The sequence below is a fragment of the Diadema antillarum genome, unplaced genomic scaffold (genome assembly GCF_040938485.1).
Source record: "Diadema antillarum isolate AM-2024a unplaced genomic scaffold, OU_Dant_1.0 scf00000151, whole genome shotgun sequence".
In the NCBI taxonomy this organism is placed as follows: Eukaryota; Metazoa; Echinodermata; class Echinoidea; order Diadematoida; family Diadematidae; genus Diadema; species Diadema antillarum.
In genome coordinates this window covers 2,858,050-2,875,670 of record NW_027271040.1, presented here as the reverse complement: position 1 = coordinate 2,875,670, position 17,621 = coordinate 2,858,050, and positions in this window count along the sequence as shown.

Sequence of the window (17,621 nt, the reverse complement as noted above, 5' to 3'; positions counted from 1 at the left end):
CTGTTACCTCACTGTTGTGAATGCACGAACAATATTGCCGGAAATGGAGGGGACTGCTAAAAAGCAGGGCTTGTAGAATGCAGTCCCCTCATATAGAAAAAGAATATATTAAATTGCAAAAAACAACAGTAACAACAACAACAATTTCAACAAACGGTAGTAAAAAAACAAAGACAGACAGAGTAAAACACACATACATGCACACATACCAACGCACATTAACAAACACAAAGCGGCTCTCTTATAAGGAAAGATTGATGAGAGGATAGAAAGATAGTAAGGAAGGTAGGAAATCCAAGGTGGAAAGAAGGGGGGGGGGAGAGGAGAGGGAAATGATGGGTCATAACCAGGGCACTCGAGGCACAGAAGCACGGGCTCGTTGATAAACAAAGAGTAGTGAGGTTACCGACGCAACAACGATTTTGAAAATTAAAAGTAAAAGAAGAAGAAGAATGAATTAGTTTGCTGCATACTAAGTTTTTAGATAATTCTTTAACTTTAAAGAAAATGTATTAAAATTTAAAGCTTTTTTAATATTATTATCGAGAGAATTCCAGAATTTTGGTCCAGAAAAGGAGAATAAAGATTTTGCAAAGTCAAAGGCAACTGATATTCATGGGATTGACGGGTTGGATATGCATGAACAGTTTCATTCTTTAGAACATGGAATCAAACACAAGGGGGAGAGAATGGTTAGTGAGTTTAAACATGAACTGTCTTAATTGCAAACGATAATGGTCAAAAATTTTCAAAATATTATTTTCGTGAAATAAATATAGTATGACTTCTCCAAATAACAAATGATACGAAGAGTTTTTTTCTGTAATGATAATATTCTGTCTGTATAAGAAAGAGGTGTTTCCCCATGGGAGTATACCATAGTTTAAGTAAGGTAGTATCAAAGTAGAATATAACATAAAAAGTACATTTTTGAGAAGATAAAAATGAACTTTGTTTATAATACCTATATTCTTGAAATAACACGACATACAGATTCAATATGCAAACCCCAGGTGAGTTTATTATCCAGAATCAAACCTAGAAATTTAATGGAAGAGACTTCTTCTATGACCGTGTCTTCCAGGAAAATATTTCTCGGTAAATTTTCCAGCGAATTACTGAACAGCATGCATTTTTTTTTGCAGTTTTTTGCAAATTTATTGACAATTTGTTCGCTCTTTTCCAACGGAGTAACTTCGTTAATTCACCGTTTAAAGTATCAATAATCGATCAGAATCAGGATCATATAAAACACATTGTTATCATCCGCAAATAATAAGAAAGAGAGGATGTTTGAAGAATTTGGCATATCATTGACAAAGAGAATTCTGACATAATTTTATCATTGACATAGAGAATTTTATATTGTTATCGCTGTCACACACCGGCCAGAAAAGTGAATGAAATGCTGTCACCCCATCCCCTACCCAAAATATTGCCTTTTCGAAAAAAAAAATACATTCAAAGAGTGCAAGAAAAAAGAAGTTCTGCACCAAGGGTCAACCGATGTCATCAGTATATGGGTGCCACCTAAAATGACCATTTTGTGGGAGAAATGTCATTATCTGACCAAGCGGTTCTGCCTCTCCACTGCTCCGACTGTGTTGTAGCATTCCTTCAGGTAAATGCGCTGCAGCTTGTCAACACGAGTTGTGTGGCTTCCCGCGAGTCTCTGTGTTCCCATGCGAGTGGAAAACGGAAAACGTCGAAGGACGTAATCGTCCGCAGCATCCGTAACTGTCCGCAAATATCCGTAAGCGGACGAAAGTGTTGAGAAACGTTAACTTGCGGTTACTTTCGGATACTTACGGTGGACGTAAACGAACGCAAACGGACGGGAGGTAAAACTTCTTGCGGATGGTCTGCGTCCAGGCTACGGATAGATACGTTCAGTTACGGATATTTACGTTTGATTACGGTTAATTACGTTTGATTACGGTTACTTGCGTAGGTCTGCATCCGTAGAATCCCTCTGCGAAATTGTGAACATTTCAAAATTTTGCAGGCTTGGCGCCGTCATTTTGCGTTTCTTTACGGATGAGTTACGGACAGTTACGTCTACATACGTCCCTGCGGATGCCTGCGTCCACGCTGCGTCCCCCTTCGTTCACTCATCCGTATCTATCCACGGCGGACGTAACCCATTGCAAAGCACTGTGTGACTGGGGCATTAAGATGGTGACAGCAAGAGATCCCCGGGTGTCCGCAGAAAAAAAAAATGACTTATTTCGACGTAACGCCGGACGCAGAGCATTATGTGACTGGGGCCTTACGTAGACACATGAACGCTCACACACAACACACATACGTATAGGGCCTACGTAGCCCACAAACACCAAACCCCTCAGATACTCATGTAGGCACAAAACTGCGCCCACAAACACGCATCATCACATACCCTTTGATATACAAATACGCCACTATATACCACATACACACGTAGGCATACAGGCACACGAATACACACAGACAAACAAACCACTACCACTATACAACCACTACACATGCACAGTTTCTACATATGAATTATTGTATTATTATACCCCAAACACACACACACACACACACACACACACACACACATACACACACACAACAATACGGAAACCCATACACAAGTCATATTGTACGCACCTACAAATCATACACATCACATATCATGCAGCTCACAACAAACACACACACACACACACGTTTTGTACGTGTCCATAATTATTGTATACTCATTGTATGTGGACCTCATGGAAGAACAGCGTTGCCATGTTGGCAACGCTGAAAATGGGCAATCCACCCGTTTTTTATTTTTATACGGAAATAAATACCATACCATACCATACACACACACACACACACACACACACACACACACATATATATATATATATATATATATACGCATAACTTACCAGTCATACCCATCCCACCAAAGCTTAATACCGGAGGAACCACCCCGAGCCCGGGGCGACAATCCTTGACGGGGCGACAATCCGTGTCGCAAAATAAGATTTTGCCATCATGGATTGTCGCCTTCGAGGTAAAAAACTGGGAACTGCACAAGCGTCACGGATTGTCGCCAGACGACAATCCGTGACGGGGGCGACAATCCGTGCCGCCAACTCCGTCACGGATTGTCGCCCCGAACCGGGGGCGACAATCCGTGTAGGGGCGACAATCCGTGTCGCAACACACGTATTTAAAGCAAACCAAAACCAAAATGTAAGTGAGGATTGAATGAAATAAGCAGTATTGTCATGAGAGTTTGAGGAAATTTGACAATCTATTCAAAAGTTGAGGATGTCGGTGCCGTCATCGCTGGATAAGAAAGTGTGAAGTTCATGACGTCATTATGGACAAAAATATGAAGGCAATGGACAATAAGGGAAATTCCATTGCTCATGCAAAGTATACATTTCATCGACTTGGTACTAATATATGATCAGGATAACATCTTTACCCTGCTTGTTAAAGATCTGGGTCAATTGCTCTTTCAGTATACTATGAAAGGAAAAGTGGGTTGAATTTTCTTTACGTCTTCTTTGTTGTCGATAGTGAAGACATAGGCTGTAGTAATGGTCTATACCCAGCGACGCGGCACCGAAACTCTAAGAATTCACAACTTTTGAAACGATCGCCGATTTCCCTCAAACTTTCATTGATGTGTTCTACGAATGTTATTGCTTTCACTCAGTCCACACTATGCTTGGGTTTTGTTTTCCTTTAATGATAAGGTTACTATTTCAGCGTTGAAGATTATCGTATTAAAACATCATCAACAACAACAACAATGACGCTTACACTGTCTTATTGTTTTTAGAGGCGGCAATACGTTTGTCTTTTCCTTCTTCCAAGTTTTCTTGTTGATTACATGTGCAAACATAATGGTGTTCAGTGGCGGATCCAGAGGGGGGAGCAACTGGCGCACGCCCCTCTTTACTTTTCGAAAAAAAAAACAAAAGAAATAAAAAGAAAAACAATGAAATGAAACCCGGAAGTGGCACCAGAAATATTAGTCACGCCCCCCCCCCCCCTTCACAGAATTGCCGGATCCACCCCTGGTGTTTATATTTATAAATGCAGTCATTGGAGGAGAGAGCTCGCACGGTGATTATCTGCTTAATACCATGGACCTGTTAGGTCCATGTTAATACAAATCATTTTACCCTCTAAATTTACATATCTTGACCCGAGTGAAAACACTCAAATTTCATAAATTGTATATCAAAGGGAAAGTGCTTGAAGTGTACAAGTTTGTGTTTGGTTTCCTTAAATATAAACAGTGAACTTCACATGAATGTTCATAAAAGTTATTCAGTTATTGAACAAAATTTAATACGCAACTAGTCGACTTAATTGTTGTGTTCATGCTTTTTATCTATTCCATCATAGATAATTCAGTATGTGTTTACAACGTGCTGCATAAGTCCTTGAGTTTTTCTTACCTTAATGATCACTAATACTAAAATCACTCATTTATTACGCTTTAAGACACTTTCATTGCTGAATTGATAAACTACATAGCACCTGTTCAGTCTATGAACCAGTTTTCTCTTTTATTTTTAAACAGGAATCAAATTCATTACTTTAAAGCAAATATTCATAGAACAAACAGGTACTGTACAATGAACAAACAAACAGAGAGAAAATGAACATGAGAGGGAAGAGAGAGGTAGAGTAGTAGACAGTAATACATTTTTTAAGTCATTGCAAGAAATGTGAAAATGGAATGCTAATTCGGACAAACATTCACAAATTGAAAAGTCTAGTATACTGTAATCTTGCCTGTAAAGTACAAACAAAAGTATTTCTGATTCAACATGATGTGAATTATTTCATTTTTTTTACCATAACACAGGTTGCGATTAAATATCCATTAAAAAAAAAAACATGTCAGCATACTGTTGCAGTATTAGCCTACCAGATAATGTATCTGCCAAACTACTAACGTGCCATAACCAAAACAAGAAAAAATACAATTAAATCAGAAAGGGAAGTTGAGAGATATGAAAGAGGAAATAGAATCATAGATGTGTCACAAACTCATGCAGTAGGAGAGACATTTCAAATATCAAGTATTCATAATAGTAGCATTTACAGCATGAACATAATATTCAACGACGCACCAATATTATCAAATAATTTGTCTAGTAATACATGCAAAAGCGAAATTACAAGAAATGCTCAGTGATTGCTTTAGATAGTGTGTGTAGTGCAATGTATCTGCAAACATACTGAACTATTGCGTTTCTCTGCATTGTTACTTTTACCTATCTGATGTCAGCATACATATCATTATCATAACCTTGTTGAATGGTAGAATCATACGGCAGCCGTACAGTCAACTTCAGTCATAAAGAACAACTGTCCCTTCATAGATTTTTTGACTTTTTCCACCAGAAAAGTGAATACAAATATGCCTTGATACAGCAAAGAAAAAAAAAAATCAAAATTTTCTTTTAACGACATGAATTACAAATCAGGGAGGATTCATTTCTTTCGCATTCCATTCTAGAATTACATTAGTCAGTAAGCAGTTATGACAAAAGACGACAACCTAGGACTTTTTAATACAGGCAACATTGCACATTGTTGCACCTTCAGATACAAATCATGAAGAAGGAGACGCTATACCGCGTAATTCGCAACTCATTCTCCAGTGTTCATAAACTCTTTTATGGTTTGATTCCTTTTAAGCCTTTCGTATAATCATTCTCGGTTGATTTGATATTGTGACCGATTGAGAGGAAACGTTAGTGGGAAGATAACGTGACAAAAGCATCACTGGAAAGATATCTGTTGTTTTCATTTTTTTGTGTGTCTGAAGTCATGAACGTGCAGGAAATTCTACAGTTAAAGAAATAGAGTCATTTCTTATTCCAATATGGTTGTCTATGTTTTTGTTCCTGCCAAAGTGTTCTTGCGCGTGTATATCCACTTTGCACACGGGATTTCAACATTATTTTGGAGATGATTCCACCCGAGGCAAACTGTAATTGTTTTGTGTTTCATTATTTTGATTTATCCCTGAAATCACTACGCGTGATTCCTGCCAAATATTTGTGGGCTTGATATTTGAAGTCATTTCTCACTGCATGGAAGGACCCGAGTACTCACTTATCAATCTATTGTTTTAACAAATACTGTATTCCAATTCCAATTTTCATTTTTTCATATTTCTTAGTGAAAGATACATCAAAATAATAATACATGTATAACAAAGTGAAATGATACGCGATACCCAGCCAGGATGCACAATAGAATATTGCAATCAAATAGAACATGGTGGTCAATATATGAAAGTTTGAATCTTAGTATAAACGATGAACTTATTGAAAAGCAAGCTTGTTAAGCGTAGTTCCCAGTATTGAAACCGAGTGTAAAGATTAAGATAAGGAGCACTATATAACGTAGGACGAAACTACAGAAAAAAAATACTTTGGGATACAGCCCATTCTTCTCAGATACAAAGTAGGAGAACGAATAAATGACATGTTGCAGAGGTATTAGCAATTGTTATCATAGCAATGTTGACATGAAAGTTTTATAGTGCAAATTAACAACATTTATTGGAAAACTATACAGTTGGTCCTCAGAGGAGACGCGGAAGTATTTGGGTCAAGCAAAACATAACGCTAACAGTCAAATAATGATCTACCAGCCAGTTGCAATGAAATGAGGACAACAATGCCAGCTGTTACGGCTGATACCGTTGATACTTACAGTGCACTAGATGCATAACAATGACACGGTAGAATAAAGCAAAGTGAATGAATGTGAATCCTCAGAGGGGAGAGAATGTTGTTTTTGTATACATATGCACACGTTAGGTCAGGCCTTCAGGCATTTATTTTTCGTGTAATATGCGTGGGTCGATATACGTGTATTCTGGGCAAGAGTGCTGTTCTTGGTGCGTCTCGGATTGGTCTCGAGTAATTTGACCAGCATTTGCTCCGAGAATGAGATAGCCATGTTCATCCTCCTCCAGCTTTTCGCTCGGTTTGCCCGGTTAGATAGATGTAGAGTACAATCGATCGTTCAGGCTCGTTGGAAGAGGGGTAAGCTTTTCACTTTTACTGACATGCCTGTATTCATGGCATGGCAGTGGTCCTTGGATTGTCTCGGATTGGTCTGGAGTAATCTCTTTGGCAATTCGTTCGAGAACGAGGTGGCCATGTTCATCCATTTCTTCGCTTGATTTGCCTGAGTAGATAGCTGTAGAATATAATGGATCGTTCGGCCTCATTGTCAAATATACACGTTTTTCATTTCTGCCATAATGCTTGTAATCGGGACGTGAATATGGTACCTGGACGGTTTTAGATTGACAGGGAGTGATTTCACCGGTATTTGCTTCGAGAACAAGATAACCATTTTCATCTACCTCTGGCTTTTCCCTTGAATTAACTGAGTAGATGGCTGTAGAATATAATGGATCAGCCGTGATCACTTCGTTTCTATTAGTAGACTTGTACTCAACTCTTGTCTTCCATCGTGACTGTTCTTGAATTATCTCGGATTGGCGGTTTGAAGCAATTTGACAGGAATTTTCTGAGTGAAAGAGATTTTCATCCACCTCGGATCTCTCTCTTTGTTGGCTTGGGTACACGGATGCAGAAACAAGACTGTCTCTCTTGCTGTTCATTTTCTCTGCATGATTGTGGTCCTGTGAAGATACATACAACACGCAGGATAATGTGGACATGTTTATGCAACTATAACTGGTCATGATCACTTAGTGTACTTGGCCATCTCTTAAGAAACTCGTGTGTTTTGTCGACAATGAAACCAATATCCAGAGTTTATATGGAGAAGTTACACTTGACAATGATTTCTACAACTACCTAATTGTCAACATCAAGATGATTAATGTGATTACACGAATGATGCAAAGGTCTACATGCGTCAGTTGTAATCCGTGTGTGAGGTATTAATGGAATGCTCACTGGATGCTTCTTTTTCCTTTTCTTTTTTTTTTTTGCTTGCCAATTACGAAAAACATGAATCCAATACATCTGGCCATGTATCAAGTAATTACTGAGCGCACGGTAAATTTACTGGATGCATGAATTGCTAGGAAATAGGCGTCTCTTAAATACTGGGTGCGAGATCTTATAAACTTGGCAAAATTTTGCAACGAGATAATGCTCCGCTTCACACATATGCTCTATTCATCAGACTGAGAATAATATGCTAATGCGCTAAGTTTCATTGCACTTTGGGAGTTTCAGCCGAAGCATGTTTTTCGTTTAGTTTTTCTTTATGTTTTTATATGAGTAATAAAACATTTATTTCGCACAATCTCTTTTCCGTTTCAAAATGTAATGTTCCCAAATATTAAGAGTGAATCTATATTTTAGTGTTAATTATACTTTTTAGATATCCTTGTAAATATTCGAAATAGCTTTGACATTTTATCACTGATATATTTCTAATGCGTTCCCTGATTCCAAGGTATGACTGATAAGGGAAACATTATTATCATTGTCATTGTTATTGTCATTGCCATTGCTACAAGTCCGCGATAACATGTTTACGGTGCTGTATAGGTATCATTATGAGGCAACGTTTGGCCAGGAAACATACAAGCAACACAGAGCTCTCGACCAAAGAGATCGCAGAATTTCCCCTACCCGTCCTAAAATCATCGTATTATGAAGATGAATTGATTATTGATGGAAACGTATAGTTACTGTAGAATAGCATGCTTACGAAATCTATATGAAAATGCCCTTTTGAGTATTTTCTCTTATATTTACTAAAATGTATTATGCATACAAATATTCCATAAAATCTATATATATATTCATATGCACACTTTAATTTCCGCACACACACACACACACACACACACACATACACAGTAAACATACGGGATACTTACTGAGCAAGTGACGTTGCTCTGTAAAGGAGATGCACAAAGGGAGACTTGTTCCAAGTTTGATGCATGTGAAGGTGCACTGTCTACATCCGCAGCGTCCTGGTAGATATGATACTGATCCTCTTGATGAGCAGTGACTTCTTTGCAAATGTTGTAATAGTGGCTCGGGAAAGGATGACCCTCTGCTCCAGCGTCTGTACACATTGTACTAGTTTTGCTCAATACCACATGATCCGTCGAGCTCAAATTTTGGATGCACCTGCAGTTGTCTATTGTTTGGCTGATTTAAAGTTTGTGATGATCTACGTCTGCAAAGGCAATCATAAGAGACACACACGTTCTTGAAAGAAAAAAAAAGCAGGACAAAAAACAACCAACAATACATTTTCAAGATTGGTTGGAAACATTACTTTCCAACATCAAAAGATCAAAAAGAAATATTTGTGGAACATAATTATTAACATTCAACTTATTTTGATTTCTTCAGAAGAAAAGACATAAAATATTTAGTATCTTTTTAAATATCTAAATCCATTTATACCCTTTGAAATATGAAAACTGTGTTTTCGAGGTCTACATACACATGCATTTTTTTTTGTTACTCAAAGTTTCAAGCATTAATAACGTGAATTTAGAATGGTAAAAATGACAGAACACTCGCGCTAATATCAAACAACTACAAATTGATAAAATTAGGGAAAAGAACAGAGGTGTCTGTGGGTGGCAATGTAGCTAACATTCCTGCAATAATCCACAAAGACCCACTTCCAACACACACACACACACACGCACACACACACACACACACACACACACACCTGAATACGATATCAGATTACGCAAACACTCACCTTTTCTTAAGCTGCCTGCACAATACCATGAGTAGAATGGCCAGAAGTATGGGAACAACACACATAGGAACTGCCATTGCAAAGATTTCAACGTATTTCTCAGGAACGTCAGAAGCTGAAATGCCATTCATTGCAATAAATCTTTGTTAACCTTTGTAAAAAAAAATGACATTTAAGAGGAAAACGAGATTCGGAAGTAGTTCTTTTTTTTTTCTTGACATAATAAGTGCACATTTAAACGTATCATCAAAAAACTATTACATTGCACATGAAAGGGTAGGGCATCACCACTTTTGAGAAAAGACTATAATTTGATATGAAATTGCTTTATTTCAAATCACTATATATCATTTTGTCGTTGTCTGTGATGTATCACTTGCCTATTGATCAGACTGATGCGATGATACAAGTTCACATATCGAAAACTTGTTTCATTTCAGGTCAATACGCATGAAAACTGTGAGGGTGTTGGTTTGTGTGTGTGTGTGTGTGTGTGTGTGGATTAAACTGTTTAAGATAATAAACATAAATTTATCAGCAGCAAAACTTCGTTGCAATAACTATATATTTGAAAAAACAAGGTGAAATTGAAAGGATTAAAAAAAAATACAGACTGGATTGACTGGAGTGTTAAATGGACGGATATCATCCTATGAGAAGATCATTGTTCCGTTGTATGAAATTTGGAGTCCTATTGTAATAGTTCAAAAGTTTTCTTTCGTATTCATACACTACAAAAAAAAATACTCATTTATGGCCTTGTGTACTTTTTGTACAGCTTTAGCTCTCGCATAGCCAAAGTCTTTCCTCATAGTGTTTTACGATGACATTAACCACTGATATTTTGAATTCAGAATCGCCTTTATTTTTTTCTATGTTACTAGAAAACAGACAAACAGATTAGAATAGATTAAAATCAACGCAATAAGTCATGTTTGTACCCATGTACAATGACGATTATTAAAACCGTTTCTACGCCTCAATTAAAAAAAGATACACGGCTATCAGTAAAATCGATTCTGCCTAATGATTGAATATAATGTAATGAATATGTACATATACGTTAGATTATATCAAGTGATAAGGATATGCGACTCACTTGTAGTCGTTTCGTTTGTGTCTAGTATGATTACATTTTCAGTTGGTTTACCATCACCTGTTTATGAAAAGAGCAAAAGCAGCAAGATAATTAGGACAGACAGACACAATAATGACATCAAAGCATTTCAGCCCACAATGACCTCGTCGCCTATTAATTTCATTTCATTTCATTTCCTCATCCAAATAATGCAAAATTATCATGTACCTGTTAAATCGAAAAGGTTCATCTGTGCATATGTATACAGTTAATGTAACTTGACTGGGAACACAATATTATCAAATTTGTCAAAAGAAAAGGAAGAAAGCATGTTGAGTCGCGATGCTATTCATTGAATGACAGTGTAATATGTCTTTTTTTTTGGAATTACTATCCCATCTGCATGACTAACAGTTTTCATTTTAATAACAGAAAGAAAAAAACGGTCAGTTTGACGGATTTTTTTCCTGTTCTTTTAACCACGCTTTTAAACAGTGGATAGAAACGGACCATTCAGCCGTAAACAAAAAAAAAAAATGACGATCAAACAAAAGAACCGGAAAATAACGTGATAACAGTTATCAATGAGAGAGGTACAAATGAAAGGTACACAACTGTAAAGTGGCTAACAAGTGATCTTACTTAGAAACGACGTGGCAGTAATCTCGGGCAATGTCGTTAATTCATGAGTAAGCAGTCCCTCGCCTGTTTTATTGGAGAAAAACAGGGGCATTGTGGGTAATGAATAATATCTAACAATGACCGAGATCCATAGAATCAATCTTTGCTTAAACATATTCTTAGGCAACAAAATGTTGTAATAGTTTACTGAAAGACATATTTAGAGAACACATTCTCTCATCAGTGGTTTTTACAGCTGTTGGATTCAAGTTTCTCATGGTCACTGATGCTGCTGATATGATTTGCTAAATCGATAGGTTTGTGGTAGGGTTAACGCCAAATTTCAGTCAGATAAAAACATAACAACAAACAAACATGACATCGAATCGCAACTGATACCGAAACACACATCATTAAACAACTACAGTAACTCGATAACAGCACCTGGCTAGTAAATTATATCATTTCGAATGCTACTCACTGAAGATGTTGTTTGTATTTTGTATAGGCGTTGTTGTGTTGATGGTTCCATCAACGCGTTAACATAAACGTGTAAGACTTGATTCAGTTTAAAAGTAGAGCGGTAGATTCGCTGGCGCAATCAACATATGAAACTCTGTCACGATCATTTGAAGAATCGGTAGGTCTTTAAAAACTGTCCATAGGGTATGTATCATAGAAATCTTCAAGATAACAGCACGGTAAACACCACCCCCTGTTGGCGCGTCTTGGCTTCATGAGGAAAAAACTGTTTTCTTATATCGAGGGACGGAATGATTAATATATCAAAATAGTAATACTGTCTTGTATTTCGACTACTATTTCTGACTTTTAGAAAAAAAAAAACCTGCGACATTGCCCGAAATTTTTAGTTACGACTTAGGGTGATTTCCCTGTTACGAGAAATTTCGCGGAAATTTGAATAAACCCCATGAATGTCCCACTTTATGTCCGAATACGAGCTATCATCCTCAGTTCCTTCGCTTATGCTCAGTGTTATACTGTATTATATTCAGTGTAGTCAACTGAATGTTTTACTTTTGACAAAATACAAGTTGTATATCAACGGCAAACCTTTTGTTACATTTTCGGTTTTCCTGCAGAATGGGATTGACACGTTCCAGGTCGGAAAATAATTCGACCGTCCAGGTAGCCATACACACTGCAGTGTCGCACTGCCATCGATGCTGTAGCCCTCATCACAGGTGAGAGTTATCTTGGATCCAAAGTATGTCATATTAGAGTCCCAATGACCATTTTGCACATGACCGGGGTGAACACAAAACCCGACGGAAACTGTCAATTTAAGAACTGAAATGATGCAGTATCATCTGTCCATCACGATACTCACAAAAGGTGCACGCCCTGATTTTACGTGAGAACTCGAATTGGGCGAAATGGGTCAACCCAAACAAATACGAGTTTATCACATTTTCATCATTCGAAAGTTTGGGGTCATAAAACAAATGGAAAATTGTGTTTTTAGCATTTTCCTAGAACATTCGGCGTGGAATAGTGTGATAAGGTATATCTTTACAGGGGCCCCTTTCAACTTCTTCAAAGCTCTTTACGCAGTCCTCACTTTTAACCATGATAATTGTTCGAAGAGGACACTGTTTGTTTGGAATTTGGTACTAGAATTGGACAGAGTGTGTTGAGCATTCAAAAAGAGCATTCTTTCAGCGCAGCCTGATAATCGTTTCATTGGTGCTGCTATTCAGTTTTCATTGCGTCCTGTCTTTTTCCCACCCAATGCAGAGAGCAGGGATTGCTTAAGATTAAGCGCTTTGACAGGCTATTAACCTCGGAGCTTCTTTTCTGAGTACACACTTTTCCAAAGTGTGTACTTTCTCTCGTTTATTTAGAGGGTAGGCTACGGTTCTGCTTGGTGACTGTTCAGCGAGTTTTTAACCAATTTTGGTCGGACACCGACAGGTGACCGACTGATGACCGACCAGGCACAATTTTTTTTTTTCATGGCATCGGTTTTAACGGGGAACTAAAACTTCACCGGCGACTGACCAGTCTTCACTCGCTGCCCAAAATACTCTTGGTGTCCTAGCGGCAACTACCCAGACACCGACCTAATCATGTGAGCACCGTCGAATGATTTAAAGAACAAAAATAATAAAGATGAAAATTACAAAAGCACAGAAGAAAGCCAAGGGACTAGATGAAGAAGAGGAAACAATCACAATCTGAAAGAGGCAGGGGAGGGATAGAGGCAAGATAACCCTACCAAATGCTTAGCAGCTTCTATATAGCATTCTCAGCAGGTGCATACCCAACACAGCTGAGGACTAGCAATATTGGAGACATGGCAGACAGGGACAACCACTGTAGGACGAACGGATTTAAAGCTAGAAATTTGGGTCATTATGTAAACTTGATATCATATCTTTGTTATTTCAGCATGGGGCATCGCTCGGTGACTGCTCGGACTCTACGAGAAGATGCCCGTATTTCGCAACATACTTAAAATCGACCCGTAACCGACGGGAAATCGACGGAGCATTGCTCGGGCGTCACTGGGATGTTACAGCCTGCTCGACATATCTAATAACTGATAGGCAGTGCCAAAATTTCAGTGGCGACAGAGCAGACTACAAATCGGTTGGTCGCCGCTCTGAGTTGTGACCATAGCCTTGTACTAGAAAAGTCCAATTTGTATCAAGTAATACATCATTCCAAAGCTTAGAGTCTGCTCTTTCAGAATCTGAACTTAGGACTAAAAATCCATGCCTGGCGACTTTTTGCTGGTTTTGTGGTGCAGGGTCACACACACACACACACACACACACACACACACACACACACATACCATATATAGCCCTCTTTTTTCGTCACGACTATAGATAATTATACATTTGTGTGTACGAATGCGTTTGAGTGGATGGTGTGTGTATGTTATGTGTTTCCACATCCTTTTATTTTTACTCGTAGCTTGCACGTCGTCTGTAAAGGGGAACGAACAGTCTCTTTATCTAGAGCACAACTTTGTGTGCATAACCTTGCAGACCAATAAAGGCCTAACTACTAATTCGTTATGTTGTATGCATCATGACTACATGTACATTTAACCATGATTCAAACTATGAATGTTCTTTGTATGTGTTCGCATTCTCATATACTATTTTGATTTTGAAAGAAATATATTATAACCGAGGGATGACGGTTCAGTAGCGACTTTCTTCACTTTGTCTTCCTCTACAAAAATTTGTTAAGATCGCAACCGCTGATCTGTAAATTAACAAACATGCCGGAAAAAGGGAACCAGCGGGACTCGCACGTGCCATCTACTGCTTTCCGGGGAGCGACACTACCACCAAGCTGTCCCTGGTTGCCGGCAGTGACACGATGAACATGGATCAAATTTTAATACCCAAGCTCCGAAATTCCGACATTGTTATGTTAAATAGTCCAAAGCGGACAAGATATATTAAATGAAAGAAAAATATAATTCAGAGTGGTGAAAGTTTGTTTTAAGATCGCAACCGCTGAATTAATAAAATAAAATTAATGCATAATAACAAACATGTCGAAAAAAAGGAACCAGTGGGACTCGAATCTATTTTCATTTTGTTTGCTGCAAAACACATCCATCCGCGACCAAATCCAAGAAGGCTAAAAGCTTGGCGAATAAAGTGCGGAGAAGCTACGTCACGCAAGTAACCCTATTCTTATTCATTGACTTTCATGCCCATGCATATCACGAAACAATGCAGAACGATTTACATCTATCCAACTGATTCATCCCTGCGCCTATATTACTGCGGATCCACACTGACCGTTTCAACAACATTCACACAAACAATTAGCAACCTAACGTTTGTAAAATGAATCCTCCACTGTCCCTTTCTCATGCAATGTACACAATGATTCCTGAAACTTACTCAATATTTGAACCATTGAAGCAAAGAAAAGAGAAAGTATATCGTATTTCTTTCGACTTTGGCAAGGAAGAAACTGTATTCCTGTATATTATTAAGGCAATGAAGAAATTTACTTTGTTAACACTTAATATTAATGTATATCATCATGGCACCAACAATGTATATAATATATGTGTGTGTGTATCTGCATGAACGCTGATATAATGCAGAAACCAATAAAATCAAAGTAAATGAAATCAAACTTTTTGTTATGCTCTTTTAATTGTCAAATTTGTCATCTATTTACTATTGAATGCTTACAATTCACACATGCCTTTCATACTTACTGCTGTATGACTCATGGATCAGCTGGTCGGATTCCTGGTCTACCTGTCTTGGACATGTCCATTTTTTAGAGTTCCTTCCTTCAGGCTCTATCTCGCCAAACGGTTCTGATTGAAAACAGTTTGTATGAATCTATTACACACAACAGCAGCGCATATTATTCCCGGGTGTGCCTCTACAGACGAACATACAGTTTTCTTAAGATAAACGTCAGATCCGAAGAAAGACAATAGTCTTAGAGGTCTGTTTATCGTCTTACTAGCATCCATGAAAATCCAGGTTTTTCATAGGTGTGAAACAAAATGACGGTCACCTGGAAAAGCTATATCCAATATACTCTCTTTAAAATTATCAGCCAATCCTTGTTACGTAATTGTTACAAACCTAATTCTGGTAAGACTACCAATCACATTTTGTCTATGCACTTACACTGCCAATAACTTTAATAGTGCAAAATACAAATTAATATGAGTTTGTTCTTTTATACTTTACTTTACTCATTCCTTATTTACAAATGATAAGGACGTGACAGAAAACACCCTTTATCAATAATGTATCCAAGGTATTCTATTAATAAATATATTGCCGCAAAAGCGTATGCTGCCCCCCCCCCCCCACGGAAAAAAGCAGTAACTGACATTTTTATGCAATGTTTACTTTTTTGCAAAAATGAATAGTTTACCCAATGCTCTTCAATGTTAATAGGTCAGTTTCGCAAAAAAACAAAAAATGAAAGTGACCAAAAATGCAATTTTTCACTTTTGCAAAAAGCAGACTGCATCCAGTTGATTCAACTTCGCAAGTTTCCCCACGGAAGAAAGCAGTAACTAACAAAACCCGCGGAAGAAAGTAGTAACTAACAATTTAGTCTAATCATTCAGACTCTGTATAGTCCTTCCTGTATATTTTTTCCCCTAATACCGTTTATTTTTTTCTACTAATTTTTTTAAAACAATATAAACAGCAGTTTCTTCCATAATTTAGGGGAGTAGATATAAAAAGATGGTTTCACCAGTAACTTGACTCTGCCCGCAGGGAATCATATGACAAGTTGTAGAAAAAGTTTCTTTCTGGAGACTAGCAAACCTGGCAGACTCAGTGCGCTCAGAGTGCAGAATACGCGTGCAGCTAGCTGCATGCGCATAAATTCTGCAGCATACTGTGTCCAGTAACTAGCTAACACTGCATCACATCACACAGTCATCACTTGCACAGTATGTTTGCAGGTCTGGTACAGTCTGAGTGATCATGCCAGTGCTAACCATGCAGTCACACAGTTTCTGCGGTCCAGTTATGCCTGCAAATATGTCATGAATTGCAGAGGAAAAGTCATGGTAGCCATGGCTTTGGCCAGAACCAGAAAATCTAGGTGAGCTGAAAATACATTGAAGGGAGATGAGCACTAGTATTAATACACTAAAGTCAGTCTAACGTTAGATGTAGGCCCTAAAGTTCGGTCTACCGCGTACCAGATCTGGAACGTTACAGAGTAGTGTTAACTGTTTACACTGTTCGACAAAATGTCAGTAGGCCTAATCTAACGTTAGATCTAGGTCTAGCACTAACACTGGGCATAGATCTGTAATTTACAGCAATAAATCAATGTACCCACCTATTTTGCTAGTCACTGACTACCATGGGCGTCACCAGGGGGGGGGGGGGGGGGGGGGGGGTGCGTTGGGTGCGAACGCACCCCCTTTCAGATCCTTAAAAAAAAAAGAAGCTTCAGTCTGCAAGCGACCTCAACGCCGGCCGCTAAATAATTATTCTTTTCTATTTTATTTATTTATTTTTTTTTTTGCACCAGTGACAAAAAAATAAAAAAAATCGTGGGCAAAAACAATTTGCACCCCTGGTTCTGGCAGAACTGATTTTATACATATCTACTAGTATTCTATACAGTGTTTACTATGTATCGACCGTACTGTACATCCGTACGGTACGGAGCACGTACACGTTTGCATGTACGTGTGCTACTT